Genomic DNA, 14,842 nt, shown 5'->3' on the forward strand with positions numbered 1-14,842 from the left:
AAATTGATGCAGCTGCAGACAGTTGTGAATAACTTGTTTAATCGGCTATATAGCCTACACGTTTAGGTTGCTTATCTTATGATAAATAAGAATGGATGAAGCATACCCAGGCAGCTATAGGTTATATAAGAGTTTAGTCTACTACACCACGTGTGTGTGTGTGTGTGTCTTGCATCCCTATACGGTAGCGATCCAGATATCAAAATGATCGGAGCGCCCCGATCAACTCGGGAGGATTCAGACTTCATATGGGATCTTTGAACACACTACACAATTATTAATCGGACGGTAACAACTATACAAAAGCGATATAATGCGAGTTCAATGCTTTCTAATTAAAAACCTTTTCCGCAAGTGTTTCCATACACTATTTGCGCATTTCCCTTTTTTCGAAAAAGCCTAAATCCGCAACCTCCAAGCGAAAGTGTTTTTGCGAAAAATGGAGACTTATTCGCATTTTGATGCGTTTCCATCCAGGAGATTTTGCGCAAGAGCCTTAATGCGCGAAAAATGGCTTTATGGAAACGCACCTAGTGACGTCAGGACTTCTTTGCTCTATACTGACCAAACTACCATTTCCATCTACAATCACATGGTTTGAGTCAGCCACAAGATGTCATATTCCTGACCACCCATCTACTGGTAAATTGATTGTACACAACTCATCAAATTGATTTGACAAAATAATCAAAACAGTCTTTGTAAGTTTTTTTCTTTTTTAATGGAGGTGTACTGCATGATTAGATAAAACCAGCACAAAAGGACAGGGGCTTCAAGCAGTCTCTTCCTTGACCAAGCGGTCCTTCTTGAGTGGTCCCTGTAGAAAGAAAAGTCACAGTCAGTCCACACAGACATAATATTTGCAATTGACAGAGTCGGTCAAGAGTTTGTTCCCAGAGAGTGAACAGGGAGCTAGCACAAAAGGGCACTGCTCCCCTGCCTCACTGGAGCTCAATCTGGCACTGGAATGGAACCACAGTTCATAATGGGATGTGAACCAGGTTACGTACAGTGCAGGGGTTGCCCATGTATATCAGAAATATACTAGATAAGGATAAAGTTACATTTGAAATATCCATATGTACAGGCACTAGCAGTGGTTTTCCACTGCATGGTATAGGCCAAAGTACTACCAAGTACTCTCTGCATAATCCCCCCCCCCCCCCCCCCTCAACGTGGTACTCATAGAAACATCCAACCCTCTGTGTAGGAGTTGCTAAAGAACAACTTTTATGGAAACCATTTGCATTACACCTGCAGTCAAAGAAAATGTTTCCCATAACATGGATAGGCCATGGCATTTATTAACACACCTGCAGTGCTGCACTATCAAGAGAAGAAAAAAAGATCCAGACACTTATGCAATTTCATTTTTTGAAGAATCGTGCAGTACTAGTTGGCTGTCCATTTTATTTTTAAATATTATGGAAAAGACGAGAATCATGACTTCAATTCTTGTGGAGGAAAATCAATATTCATGCAGTTAAGCAGACAGTTGAAGCCAGTGACGAAAAGTAGTGTGCAGACCTTTTAGCATCACCTTAGCTCACCAATGGAACCTCTGAGCCTGAGGCAATAAGCACGAGGCACTCTCCACAACAGAAACGCCCCTAAAAATATGAAGTTGAGCTAGTACTATGTGATGGAAACGAGTCAGAGGTCTTGAAAGCTGCTGTGGTGCAATGAGAAATGTGTCTTACCATAAACGCCTTCTTCTCCTCTGCAGTTTGGAAGAGTCCATGTCTAAATTTGGAAGGGGTAGCGATTAACTTTAGGTCGATCTTCTCCAGGGCACGACGGCATGCAGCTCGTCTGCACCAGCAGAGACTGGTGCATTTACCCAGCAGAAGTAGTTCAAGCCAAAGGGTAGTTAACTTAGATCCTCTGGGTTTCTGCACCAATGGTTTGTTCCCAGAGAGGGAGAACAGGGAGCTAGCACTAAAGGGCACTGCTCCCCTGCCTCACTGGAGTTCAATCTGGCACTGGAATGGAACCCAAGTTCATAATGGGGTGTGAAACAGGTTACGTACAGTGCAGGGGTTGAATGTATCTGAAATATGATACTAGATGTCTATAAATAAAATACAGTACTGTATGGCTATCCCATGATTTTATGAAAGAATTTTGCATGGATGGACTGCTGGCACATTTCAGTGCATATTGTGGCTAGCCAGATGTCCAAGTTAAAATTGTCCACTGAAAATGTGCTTGAATCTGATCGCACCTTGCGCAGAGTGAGCACCCTCTTTTTGGTCCCGATCACACAGCCCTTCAGCATGATGAAGTCGTTGGTCACCTCTCCATAATGGACAAAGCCTCCCTGAAAAAACAAAAAAACATTTACATTATACAAGTCGAAACAGGAATGCTACATACTTGCCGACACGAATGCACACTCACCATGGGGGTTGATGCTCTTATTGGACAGATCATACTCTGTAGAGGCATTGTTCTTCACAACCTTTCCATCCTTGGTGTGGTAGCCTTGGCCGATCTACAAAGAGGTGGTTAACGCCTTACAACTCTCATACGTCAAGTGCAATTTAGAATCTAAAACACTATGATGAATGGTGTTAGCCACCTTCTTGTTGATTTCTGCGCGGTGGTGGTAGCCCTTCTGACCAGCACGGGCCACGCTAGAGAAGGCCACATGAGCAGGATGCCAGGCACCGATACAGGCAACCTTGTGCAGACCACGATGAGTCTTGCGAGGAAGCTTCTTTGTGTGCCAACGGCTGGTTACCTACACAGCAGAGGTAAAAGGAAACGTTAAGCCTTCACAAACATAGAACCTTGAGTCATACATGCATCCTCAAATGCTAAGATAGACTGCACTCAGTACTCGACATTCAGCAAGGGCTATAAACCCATTCAGGCCGCCCGTCGAGAAGCCTCATCACAGACAGACTACCATGTTATAGAAGGCAGAACTTCAGCTACCCCTCAGGTATTCACACTCCCATTTACTGCATCATGTTTAAGTAAATGGCCATCAGGAATGCAATAAGAGATCATGATTCCTATATTGTCAAAGACAATGGTCCTCATTCACAAAGGAGAAATACGCAAGAGTGTAACGGAAGCGGAACGGAAGCGTAAACTGATGCGGGAAATTCCGTCCGATCACGCAACGTTGTTTTGCCGTGCAATTCAAAGAGCGGTGTGTACCACAGGTACGCAGGTGTATGTTGTGAGGTACGCAGGTGAATGCGAGCGGGTGCCAAATGATCGGAAAATCACCGGATAACTTCATTTGCATTGATCCACGCCCCATTTCACACCATAAAAGGCGTCAAGCATGACTCAGCAGACAGCAGTAAAAAAAACAAAAAAGAACTATAGGCCTTACAGCTCAAACGAAATAGAGGTCCTCTTGACGGAATGCAACAAAATAATGATATTTTCCAGTATAGTGGCTTCACAAATTAAAATTAAAATGATTGCTGGACAGAAATTAGGCTATACTGCCGCGGTCAGTCAGTGCTGTGCAGATATATCATGAATATAGCCCTCTATTAATTTCATAATTCCACAGGACCACAAACAAGTTTTTGCACCATTGTATAAAGTATACCACTATAGGCCTACCATACAAACTGTACAAACTGACACTCAATCCATCAAAGGACAGGAAATTAAAAGAAAATGATCTGACCATGTCAAGCGCCGGAGCGACGACCACCACCTGCAGTCTCTTTTTTTACATCCATATACCATTATATTTGTGCGTGATTCTTTATATTGTCTATAGCCTACCATTAAACTATATAAATCATTTTCCCAAGCTTACAAAACGGTGAACGCTGCTCCGCACCGCTACAGCAATGGCAAGCTGACTTACGGTATAAAATGCAGCTTGGCCATTTATTTATTTAAGTTCGGGACCAAGGCAGCAAGCTAGCCTATACTTGGCAATTATATTATAAAGCCTTTTATTTTCTATTGAACAATTGCTCACTCACACCTTTGCAGAGGTAAAACGATACGATACGATATTTTTATCAGAGCTGCATTGATTCATGCGGGGAATAGATTAATATCATCTCACTGTCATCTGTCTGAATGCCATGTGGAGAATGGATTTGTTCTGATCATGGACACGTAGGCATAGGCCTATAGCTATTTAAATTTTCAACCATATACGGCGGGTAGCCTCCTCTTTGTCAGATCTAAGTGCAGGTTCATTTCATGATGTCGTCATATTAAAAATTAAAATGATTCACGGGACATTTGGCACCAAACTTGATTGATCTCATGATGAGATCAATGTAGTAGCCTACAGCCTATCTATAAGTTCCCCATATTATAATTAATTAAGGTGCACTGGCTTAAAACTATGACTGGCCGAATTGCACGCGCTGATGCAATAATGTGGACTTCTATATTTCTATAGGGCTAATTAGCCCTCGTGACTGCTGTCTGTCTGTCTGTCAGACCGGCATGTCTGTGAACCATAGAAATAATCTGTTCTGTCCGGGCCAGGCTCGCCGTTATATTCATTTTCCAATGTGAATTTCACCCAGATTGGACTGTCCACACACACACACACACACACACACACACACACACACACACCGACAGTGTGACTCAAAGGAGCTCCGTAACAAAACAATTTCAATAGGCCTACTGCAGGCATTACTACACTAAACAACGTTGGATTCGTACAGTGCAGAATGTAGATAAGTGTATGTTCTTATAACAATTGTGAGTTTGTTTTTTAACATGCAGCGCGAGTCCGCGAGAGCCGATCTACAAGCTCACAACGCGTTGCACTGCGAGTAGAAAGCTGTCAAGTGAGCAGCGCAATCGCGCATGCTAGAAATATCCTAATAAATAAATAAAAAGGTGTCGGGCTTGCAGGGGCAGTTTCTGTATGGGACTCTATAGGCTAACCTGCCTCTAGAATGCTTGCATTTAGGCATACAAGTGATACTTGGCTTTTATATAAGCTATCATTTTTTTTATGTGCTGACCAATGTTGACACATGCCTACATATTTTATCTGAGGTTTGGGGACTTTTAATTGAGTCAGCATGAAGACTAAAGCCTTCTGAATAAATCTACGCAAGCAGTACACGACCCTCTGAGGTGGCGCAGCTTATAGCGGAGTTTCCGACCAAACAACGTCACCGTCAAGTTCACGTTCAACTTCATGAATTCCCACGTAATGTGGGAATCCACGTAAATGCCTGTCCGCTCACGCTCCGCTCACGTTACGTAACGTTATGAGCGTAAACGCCGTTGTGAATGAGGCCCAATGTGAGATGCAGCCCTAGGGAGGCACGAGTGCTGCCAACCACCTTGTTAAACAAAGATTACGCTTGAGGATAATCATGTCATACCCTTGTATCTGTGACCCTTTGTGACTCCAATGACATCAATCATCTCGTCCTGTGTGAAGACTGTTGATCGGCACGGCCTGTTCCAGCTTCTCACGAGCCCAATCAACCTCGTCAGCGATAGAGCCTCCGTTGAGCTGCACCTCCATGAGGTGAGACTTCTTCTGCCTATGGGGCAGTAGGCGCATCTGCATTGATCAAAACACAGTCAATACATGTTGCATAAAAATGTCACCGCTCTCTGTAAATGCAAATACTTGTGGTATCAGAAGGAAGGCAGTAGAAAGTGTCCTCATGCGGTTCGGGCGCCATGCCTGACGCAGTTTCCATGGTCTCATCATACACACACAAGGGGGACATTAGGCCTTAAGGTAAAGCTTCAATACACAAACCTGAGTGTGGGCTAGGACACGGATGACCTGGCAGTACTTCTTCATGGATGCAAAGTCCTTCTCCAGCTGCTTCTTGCCGTTGTCGTCCTGCCACTTTTTGCAGTACTTGGTCAAGGCCTTCTTCTTGGACTTGTACGAGCATGCAGCGTGACCGCAGAGAGAAGCACAGTTCGGCACAGGTGCTTCATACACCACAGTGGGCCAGAGGAAGAACACAATGCACAGCTGTTCACCCCTTCCTCCTTGGGAGGAGGAGAAGGGCAGCCACATCTTTTAAACCGGGAGGTTTTGGCTCATAGCTCGGTTTCTAAGAAGCACTTTCGACCGGCCAGAGGAGCCCGGAGCTCATCAGGGCACGAGGCACCTGAGCGGAGCTGCAGCGAGGGGCCACCGTAATGCTAATATACTTAACATTTGCTTCAGGTATTACTTTATATATGTATGGGGGGGGGGGGGGGGGAGCCACGGGGGAGTCTGAACATAGCCCACAACACCAACCATCACCATGGGAGGAGTCTCCACCATGGTCACAGCCTCAACCACCTCCTTCTTGTTCACCTCTGTAAAACACAATAGTCTTGAGTCATATACACTTATCAGTTTGTTCTGAAATGCACCCTCGTTTCAACCATTAGGATAGACTGAACTCAGTACTCGACATTCAGCAAGGGCTATAAACCCATTCAGTCCGCCCGTCGAGAAGCCTCATCACAGACAGACTACCATGTTATAGAAAATTTAACTTCAGCTACCTCATCACATTTACTGCATCACGTTTAAAGACAAAGCTGGAGGACGCATGGGTCCTGCACTCACTTGAGCCAGGTCTGTCGACCTCACGGACAATGTGGGTCATGCCAGCATTGTAGCCAAGGAAGGCGGTCAGGTGGACGGGCTTGCTGGCGTCATCCTTGGGGAAGCTCTTGACCTTGCCACGGTGACGCTTGCACCTCTTCCGGGGCAGGAAGCCCAAGGAGCCGTGTCGTGACAAGACCAGTGGTTAGCAACAAGGCTTGTGGGTCGGGTGGGGAGCACACATGGCGGTGCCTTTAACAATCCAATGCCCCACACATCCATTATGACATTAGTCAACAGCTACCATTCAGTCAACAGTTAGACACAGTTCTTGTTGTCACTACTGCACTGTCAAATATCCACAGTGCAGCCTCGTGTAGAGACTAGAGACATCATTCAGCCTGACGTTAGCATTAGCAATCCTACTGGGCTACTGGGTCGCGATTTTGATTTTCAAACAATGTTACATCTCTTGTGACTAGCTGTAGATAACGGTCAACGAATTAAACCGACTAGTGGCCTACTCCCAGCAGCCACCTCTGAATAGCCGATATGGCTAGACCAGAGTAGGGCTAGACATGCATTAATAGGAAAATATATGCAACTTCAAATGTTCATGGCATCAATATCTAAACAGGCGTGTTTAGCTCCTAAGCACGAATACTTTAAAATCGTAAGAAGCATGAATACATAGGATGGTTTAGATAACAAGTAGATGGCTATCCTTAATCTAAGACATGCTCACCATTTTGTATCCAATCCGAATGAAAGAGAGCGGAGGAGGGGAGGAGAGTGCATATAGACGCAAACATTGCGGGATCCGGCGTGAGTGACGTGACTGACAGACCTTGTTCAAGAACCACCCATTGAGTACATCACTTTATAGCTGTTAGATGTCACTGTCTGTTTGATTGTTCGAATTAAAGGCTAGCCTATATTCAGAGCCTGAGGCTGTTGTTTTACATCTCACTTCAAAGAAAGATGTTACTGTAGTTAGAAAACAAGTTCGAAGGGCACACTCAAATAGTGCAGAGGTGCTGACCACGGTGCAAAAGTATACAAATGAAAGAATAGGTCTCACAATGCAGCAGAGTAATGTAATATTAATTAAACAAATGATTAAAAACCCATGTTAGGTTTCTACCTAACAAAAGAGGTCTTCTTCAGGGATCGACAACATCAAGAAGAGTGAACCTCACTTATATAGGGAGGAACACAGGTGAGTTCCATTTGGAGAGGTGTGTCCTCAAATCAGAGTACCCTAAGGAGGTGCAACCAATTATCCAATGTATTTTACATTTTAAATATTGTTGTAGACAGTTTTCTTTTTTTGAAAATGTATTATCAAATCAAATCAAATCAATTTTATTTGTATAGCACATTTAAAACCGACTCTCATCAACCAAAGTGCTTCACAGGTCAAAGAAAAACAATACGATACAGTGCAATACAATACATCAGTGAAACAATACAATAAAAAAACAATGCATAGTTATGGACAAGAGAGACGTTAAGAGCAGTTAGAAGGCAGTACGGAAAACGTATCCCATGTATGGATTATGGATATTACAATAGGCTACATTCTCAAAGCCTGATAACTGATTGCCCCTCCGCAGTTAGGGGCACCCTGATTTGAGGACACAAATGGAGTCTATTATCATCACATCACGTAACACATTTGAAAGGTTATTTCAGAAATACCTGGTGTGACATTCACATTCTGTACAGTAAAAAAAAAAAAGAAGAAAAAATCCATTCCATTCCATTCAGAAAACTAGGAGAAAACCAATAGCCTACCACATACATTCATGGAAAACACAGGGCACGTGTATTTGAACTTTGAAGGTAACATGTTCTGATGATTTATGTTTCATAATATCTACACATATTATTGAACCAATAATAAAGCACCCAAGACATTCATTAAAGTTTTCAACCCCCTATTATTGATCTCCAACAGCCCCTGAGAACAAATAACCAGACATTACATCGTAAAAGGTTATCCCAAACAAGATTTATTTTTCTGTGGCTCAGGAGGTAGAGCAGGTCGTCCAATGATCCCTGGGTTGGCGGTTCGAATCCCGGCTCCTCATGTTCACATGTCGAAGTGTCCTTGGGCAAGACACTGAACCCTACATTGCCTCCAATGATTTGTTTGGTGTGAGCTTGCCACCATTGGTGTCTGCATGTGGGAAGTGAGGACGCTGGCGTCAACTGTTCGCCGCTTCACCTCCCAATGTATGAATGAATGAACCATTGTAAAGCGCTTTCTTCCAATGAGAACACATGACATACAAGATTCAACACAAACTATTTTATGGTATAACAGGATTGTCTTGCTGTACAAGCAAAGTAATATGCTCATCTGCGACACGTTGTGAGCTAGCAGACCTGATATTTTCAGTGTGCGACACAGTGAATAAATCAGGCTATACACTTCACCTCATGACATATTTAGTTCTCATTCATCACATTGCCTATAACTGGAATTTCCTTTTCTTGTCTTGGCTTTTCACTGTCATTACACTGACGTACAATATAAACAAAAACATGAAATGATAAACAATACACCTATTGACTCTATTGAATTGTATTGCAATATAATATTATTGTAGGGTAATTCAATGCCCAATTCAATGGAAATGCACATACTGTACCACCATGCAGTGTCTGAGGCCTTACTGAGGCTGGGGAATGAAGACCTGCTTGCTTGTCTGATTTTTCATGCAGTTGCAGTCATTTTTATTTATTTTTTGTCCATTTATGCAATTACATATCATACTAACACACCAAGAATGAGCATGTCCCATTAAGAGTGTGAGTGTGTGTGTGTGTGTGTGTGTGTGTGTGTGTGTGTGTGTGTGTGTTTGTGTGTGTGTGTGTGTGTGTGTGTGTGTGTGTAGTGTACTGTATGTAGTGCGTACTGTGTTTCGACTGCCCCCCTGTTGTGCATGTGTGAGTCAGGCCTAAGGCCTGACTCACACCTTCACAACAGATTGATGTATAGCTGATGCATGAGACTTATTGACTGATGCAAGCTCACAATGCATTTCCAATGGGAGTCACATGGTTTGACACAACATTTGTGTTGTATGAGGGGGTGGGGGGCAGTCGAAACACAGCCGAAAGCCGTACAACACAAATGTTGTGTCAAACCAAGATGTAAACTTAGACTCTACTTTCATAGTAGTAATGGTCTTATATGTAATCAATCAATCAATCAATCAATCAATCAATCAATCAATCAATCAATCAATCAATCAATCAATCAATCAATCAATCAGCAACTAAAGTTGTCAAATAATTGTAGTGGAGTAAAAAGTGTTTGCCTCTGAGGTACAAGTGGAGTAGAAGTTTAAAGTATCAACAAATGTACAGTGTGTGACAGTGTGAGTAATATTGCAGATGGTCAGATTGCCAACACAGAAACACTAGAAAATATAGCCTAATGTATATTTACAATGTTTTTGTTTACTTGAATTTGATAGAAACACTGAATCATGTTTAAGGTATTAAATGCAGCTGTGGAAAGTAAGTACATGTATGTACAGTATTGTACTTAAATCTGGTTATACATCATCTACCTCAATACTTTACTAATATACAATTACATCTGGTTCTGTACATCATTATACATCAATAGATTCAATACAGCAGACAAATCATCTTACTGAAGACACTGAAACAGGTTTTAAAATCTAAATGCTGGCTTGAAACCTCTCAAACAATTTTAGGCTTTGCAATTAATTCATCAAAATGAATTCCATTCTAATCACATATTAATATTTGACCTGAGAAGCCTTTCGTTTTCAATTAAAATGGATTTTAGTATACAAGTGAATCAATACATAGTGAATAAATAGTTTAAGCAACAAAATATTGTTTATTTTTTAAGGTGGTAGCCTACTGAACAGTCTAAAAGCATTGAACGTGTTGTCTCCAACCAGCTCTCTCTCCATCTCTCACAGAACAACCTGCTGGATCCCAACCAGTCCGGATTCAAAAAGGCCCACTCCACAGAAACTGCCCTGCTGGCAGTCACAGAAGCACATGCTGCCCAGGCTGCTTCCCACTCTGCAGTCCTGATTCTCCTAGACCTATCAGCAGAATTTGACACAGTGAACCACCAGCTGCTCCTAGACACCCTAGTGGATCTAGGCATCGGTGGGATGGCACTAAAGTGGTTCTCCTCCTACCTCACCGACCGGACCTACCAGGTCTCCTGGAAAGGTCTGCTATCATCCCCCCGAACCCTCCAAACTGGGGTCCCACAGGGATCTGTACTTGGTCCCCTCCTTTTTTCACTGTACAAAATCCCTTGGCACTATCATCTCTGCTCACAATATATCCTATCACTGCTACGCCGATGACACACAACTGTTTCTATCCTTCCCCCCCTCTGCCACTCAGGTGGAAGAGCGCATCACTGCATGCCTGGCTGACATCTCACAGTGGATGTCCTCCAACCACCTCAAGCTGAACCCAGACAAGACTGAGCTTCTCTTCTTCCCAGCTAAGTCCTGCCCTATGCGGGAACTAACTATTTCCGTAGACAACGCCCTGGTAATGTCTGTCCCAACAGCCAGGAACCTTGGTGTTGTCCTGGACAGTCAGCTCTCGTTCAAAACTCACATCACAGCTGTCACTCGATCCTGTAGGTTCACACTCTATAATATATGACGAATTAGACCGTTCCTCACCCAGGAATCAGCCCAGCTCCTAATCCAGACAACAGTCTTGTCAAAACTCGACTATTGTAACTCCCTCCTTACTGGCCTACCGGCATGTGCACTTAAGCCTCTCCAACTGATCCAAAATGCCACAGCTCGCTTGGTCTTCAACCAGCCAAAATTCTCACATACAGTGACTTTGATAGAATTACAATAAAAACATGTCAAATGTCTCACAGTGTTGTCAGTGGTGTTCCATCCAGCCACGTCCATCTGCCCACTCGATCTGCCCTGGTCAGACCAATCCATGAATAACTCCCAGGGCTCAATCCATTGATGAATTCCTGATTATCTGTACATGATTGAATCATCATTAATTGTATCCAATATATTCACTTTTTCATCATAGAATTAGATCACATCGTCACCTTATTAAACTAATGGCCTAAGTCATTTTTTGCCGAAAATGAGTTTTTGGCCTAAATCAACTCCTGGTGATGCTGGCCACCTCTGGTAAAATCGCCTAAGCCTTAACGTAAAAGGCCTCCCTGTTACACCCTATTAAAAAAATGGCCTATGTCAAGAGTGAGACTTAGGCCATTTTATTTTGCCTAAGTCATAATAAAATGTGACTTAGGCCATTTTAACACACCTTTCAAAATAGGAGTGAATGGGAGTGAATGGGAGGTACTGTTACTATGGGAGTGATACTATGGGAGTGAATGGGAGTGAATGGGAGGTACTGTACTATGGGACTGATACTATGGGAGTGAATGGGACTGAATGGGAGGTACTGTTACTATGGGACTGATACTATGGGAGTGAATGGGAGGTACTGTTACTATGGGACTGATACTATGGAAGTGAATGGGAGTGAATGGGAGGTACTGTACTATGGGACTGATACTATGGGAGTGAATGGGACTGCATGGGAGTGAATGGGAGGTACTGTTACTATGGGACTGTTACTATGGGAGTGAATGGGAGGTACTGTTACTATGGGACTGATAGAATGGGACTGAATAGGAGTGAATGGGACTGAATGGGAGTGAATGGGAGGTACTGTACTATGGGACTGATACTATGGGAGTGAATGGGAGTGAATGGGAGTGAATGGGAGTGAATGGGAATGCATGGGAGTGAATGAGAGTGAATGGGAATGAATGGGAATGAATGGGAGGTACTGTTACTATGGGACTGATACTATGGGAGTGAATGGGAGTGAATGGGAGGTACTGTTACTATGGGACTGATACTATGGGAGTGAATGGGAGTGAATGGGAATGAATGGGAGGTACTGTTACTATGGGACTGATACTATGGGAGTGAATGGGACTGAATGGGAGGTACTGTTACTATGGGACTGATACTATGGGAGTGACTGGGAGTGAATGGGAGGTACTGTTACTATGGGACTGATACTATGGGAGTGAATGGGAGTGAATGGGAGGTACTGTACTATGGGACTGATACTATGGGAGTGAATGGGACTGAATGGGAGGTACTGTTACTATGGGACTGATACTATGGGAGTGAATGGGAGGTACTGTTACTATGGGACTGATACTATGGAAGTGAATGGGAGTGAATGGGAGGTACTGTACTATGGGACTGATACTATGGGAGTGAATGGGACTGCATGGGAGTGAATGGGAGGTACTGTTACTATGGGACTGTTACTATGGGAGTGAATGGGAGGTACTGTTACTATGGGACTGATATAATGGGACTGAATAGGAGTGAATGGGACTGAATGGGAGTGAATGGGAGGTACTGTACTATGGGACTGATACTATGGGAGTGAATGGGAGTGAATGGGACTGAATGGGAGTGAATGGGAATGCATGGGAGTGAATGAGAGTGAATGGGAATGAATGGGAATGAATGGGAGGTACTGTTACTATGGGACTGATACTATGGGAGTGAATGGGAGTGAATGGGAGTGAATGGGAGGTACTGTTACTATGGGACTGATACTATGGGAGTGAATGGGAGTGAATGGGAATGAATGGGAGGTACTGTTACTATGGGACTCCCTCCTTACTGGCCTACCGGCATGTGCACTTAAGCCTCTCCAACTGATCCAAAATGCCACAGCTCGCTTGGTCTTCAACCAGCCAAAATTCTCACAATAGAATTACAATAAAAACATGTCAAATGTCTCACAGTGTTGTCAGTGGTGTTCCATCCAGCCACGTCCATCTGCCCACTCGATCTGCCCTGGTCAGACCAATCCATGAATAACTCCCAGGGCTCAATCCATTGATGAATTCCTGATTATCTGTACATGATTGAATCATCATTAATTGTATCCAATATATTCACTTTTTCATCATAGAATTAGATCACATCGTCACCTTATTAAACTAATGGCCTAAGTCATTTTTTGCCGAAAATGAGTTTTTGGCCTAAATCAACTCCTGGTGATGCTGGCCACCTCTGGTAAAATCGCCTAAGCCTTAACGTAAAAGGCCTCCCTGTTACACCCTATTAAAAAAATGGCCTATGTCAAGAGTGAGACTTAGGCCATTTTATTTTGCCTAAGTCATAATAAAATGTGACTTAGGCCATTTTAACACACCTTTCAAAATAGGAGTGAATGGGAGGTACTGTTACTATGGGAGTGATACTATGGGAGTGAATGGGAGTGAATGGGAGGTACTGTACTATGGGACTGATACTATGGGAGTGAATGGGACTGAATGGGAGGTACTGTTACTATGGGACTGATACTATGGGAGTGAATGGGAGGTACTGTTACTATGGGACTGATACTATGGAAGTGAATGGGAGTGAATGGGAGGTACTGTACTATGGGACTGATACTATGGGAGTGAATGGGACTGCATGGGAGTGAATGGGAGGTACTGTTACTATGGGACTGTTACTATGGGAGTGAATGGGAGGTACTGTTACTATGGGACTGATAGAATGGGACTGAATAGGAGTGAATGGGACTGAATGGGAGTGAATGGGAGGTACTGTACTATGGGACTGATACTATGGGAGTGAATGGGAGTGAATGGGACTGAATGGGAGTGAATGGGAATGCATGGGAGTGAATGAGAGTGAATGGGAATGAATGGGAATGAATGGGAGGTACTGTTACTATGGGACTGATACTATGGGAGTGAATGGGAGTGAATGGGAGGTACTGTTACTATGGGACTGATACTATGGGAGTGAATGGGAGTGAATGGGAATGAATGGGAGGTACTGTTACTATGGGACTGATACTATGGGAGTGAATGGGACTGAATGGGAGGTACTGTTACTATGGGACTGATACTATGGGAGTGACTGGGAGTGAATGGGAGGTACTGTTACTATGGGACTGATACTATGGGAGTGAATGGGAGTGAATGGGAGGTACTGTACTATGGGACTGATACTATGGGAGTGAATGGGACTGAATGGGAGGTACTGTTACTATGGGACTGATACTATGGGAGTGAATGGGAGGTACTGTTACTATGGGACTGATACTATGGAAGTGAATGGGAGTGAATGGGAGGTACTGTACTATGGGACTGATACTATGGGAGTGAATGGGACTGCATGGGAGTGAATGGGAGGTACTGTTACTATGGGACTGTTACTATGGGAGTGAATGGGAGGTACTGTTACTATGGGACTGATAGAATGG

At 43.5% G+C, this 14,842-nt stretch overlaps 1 pseudogene across 1 annotated transcript; it reads right to left on the reverse strand.

Annotated features, from left to right (window-relative positions):
• Positions 1-672: 672 nt before the first annotated feature.
• Positions 673-6,716, reverse strand: LOC306937735 (large ribosomal subunit protein uL3-like; annotated as a pseudogene). The gene is made up of 9 exons (XR_013792558.1): positions 6,548-6,716; positions 6,198-6,291; positions 5,732-5,966; positions 5,341-5,527; positions 2,582-2,743; positions 2,401-2,494; positions 2,225-2,320; positions 1,701-1,827; positions 673-817 (listed from the first exon to the last, which is right to left on the reverse strand). The product of XR_013792558.1 is annotated as a large ribosomal subunit protein uL3-like (transcript).
• Between the last annotated feature and the right edge of the window lie 8,126 nt (positions 6,717-14,842).

The sequence above is a fragment of the Electrona antarctica genome (genome assembly GCF_951216825.1).
Source record: "Electrona antarctica genome assembly, chromosome: 14".
Lineage (NCBI taxonomy): Eukaryota > Metazoa > Chordata > Actinopteri > Myctophiformes > Myctophidae > Electrona > Electrona antarctica.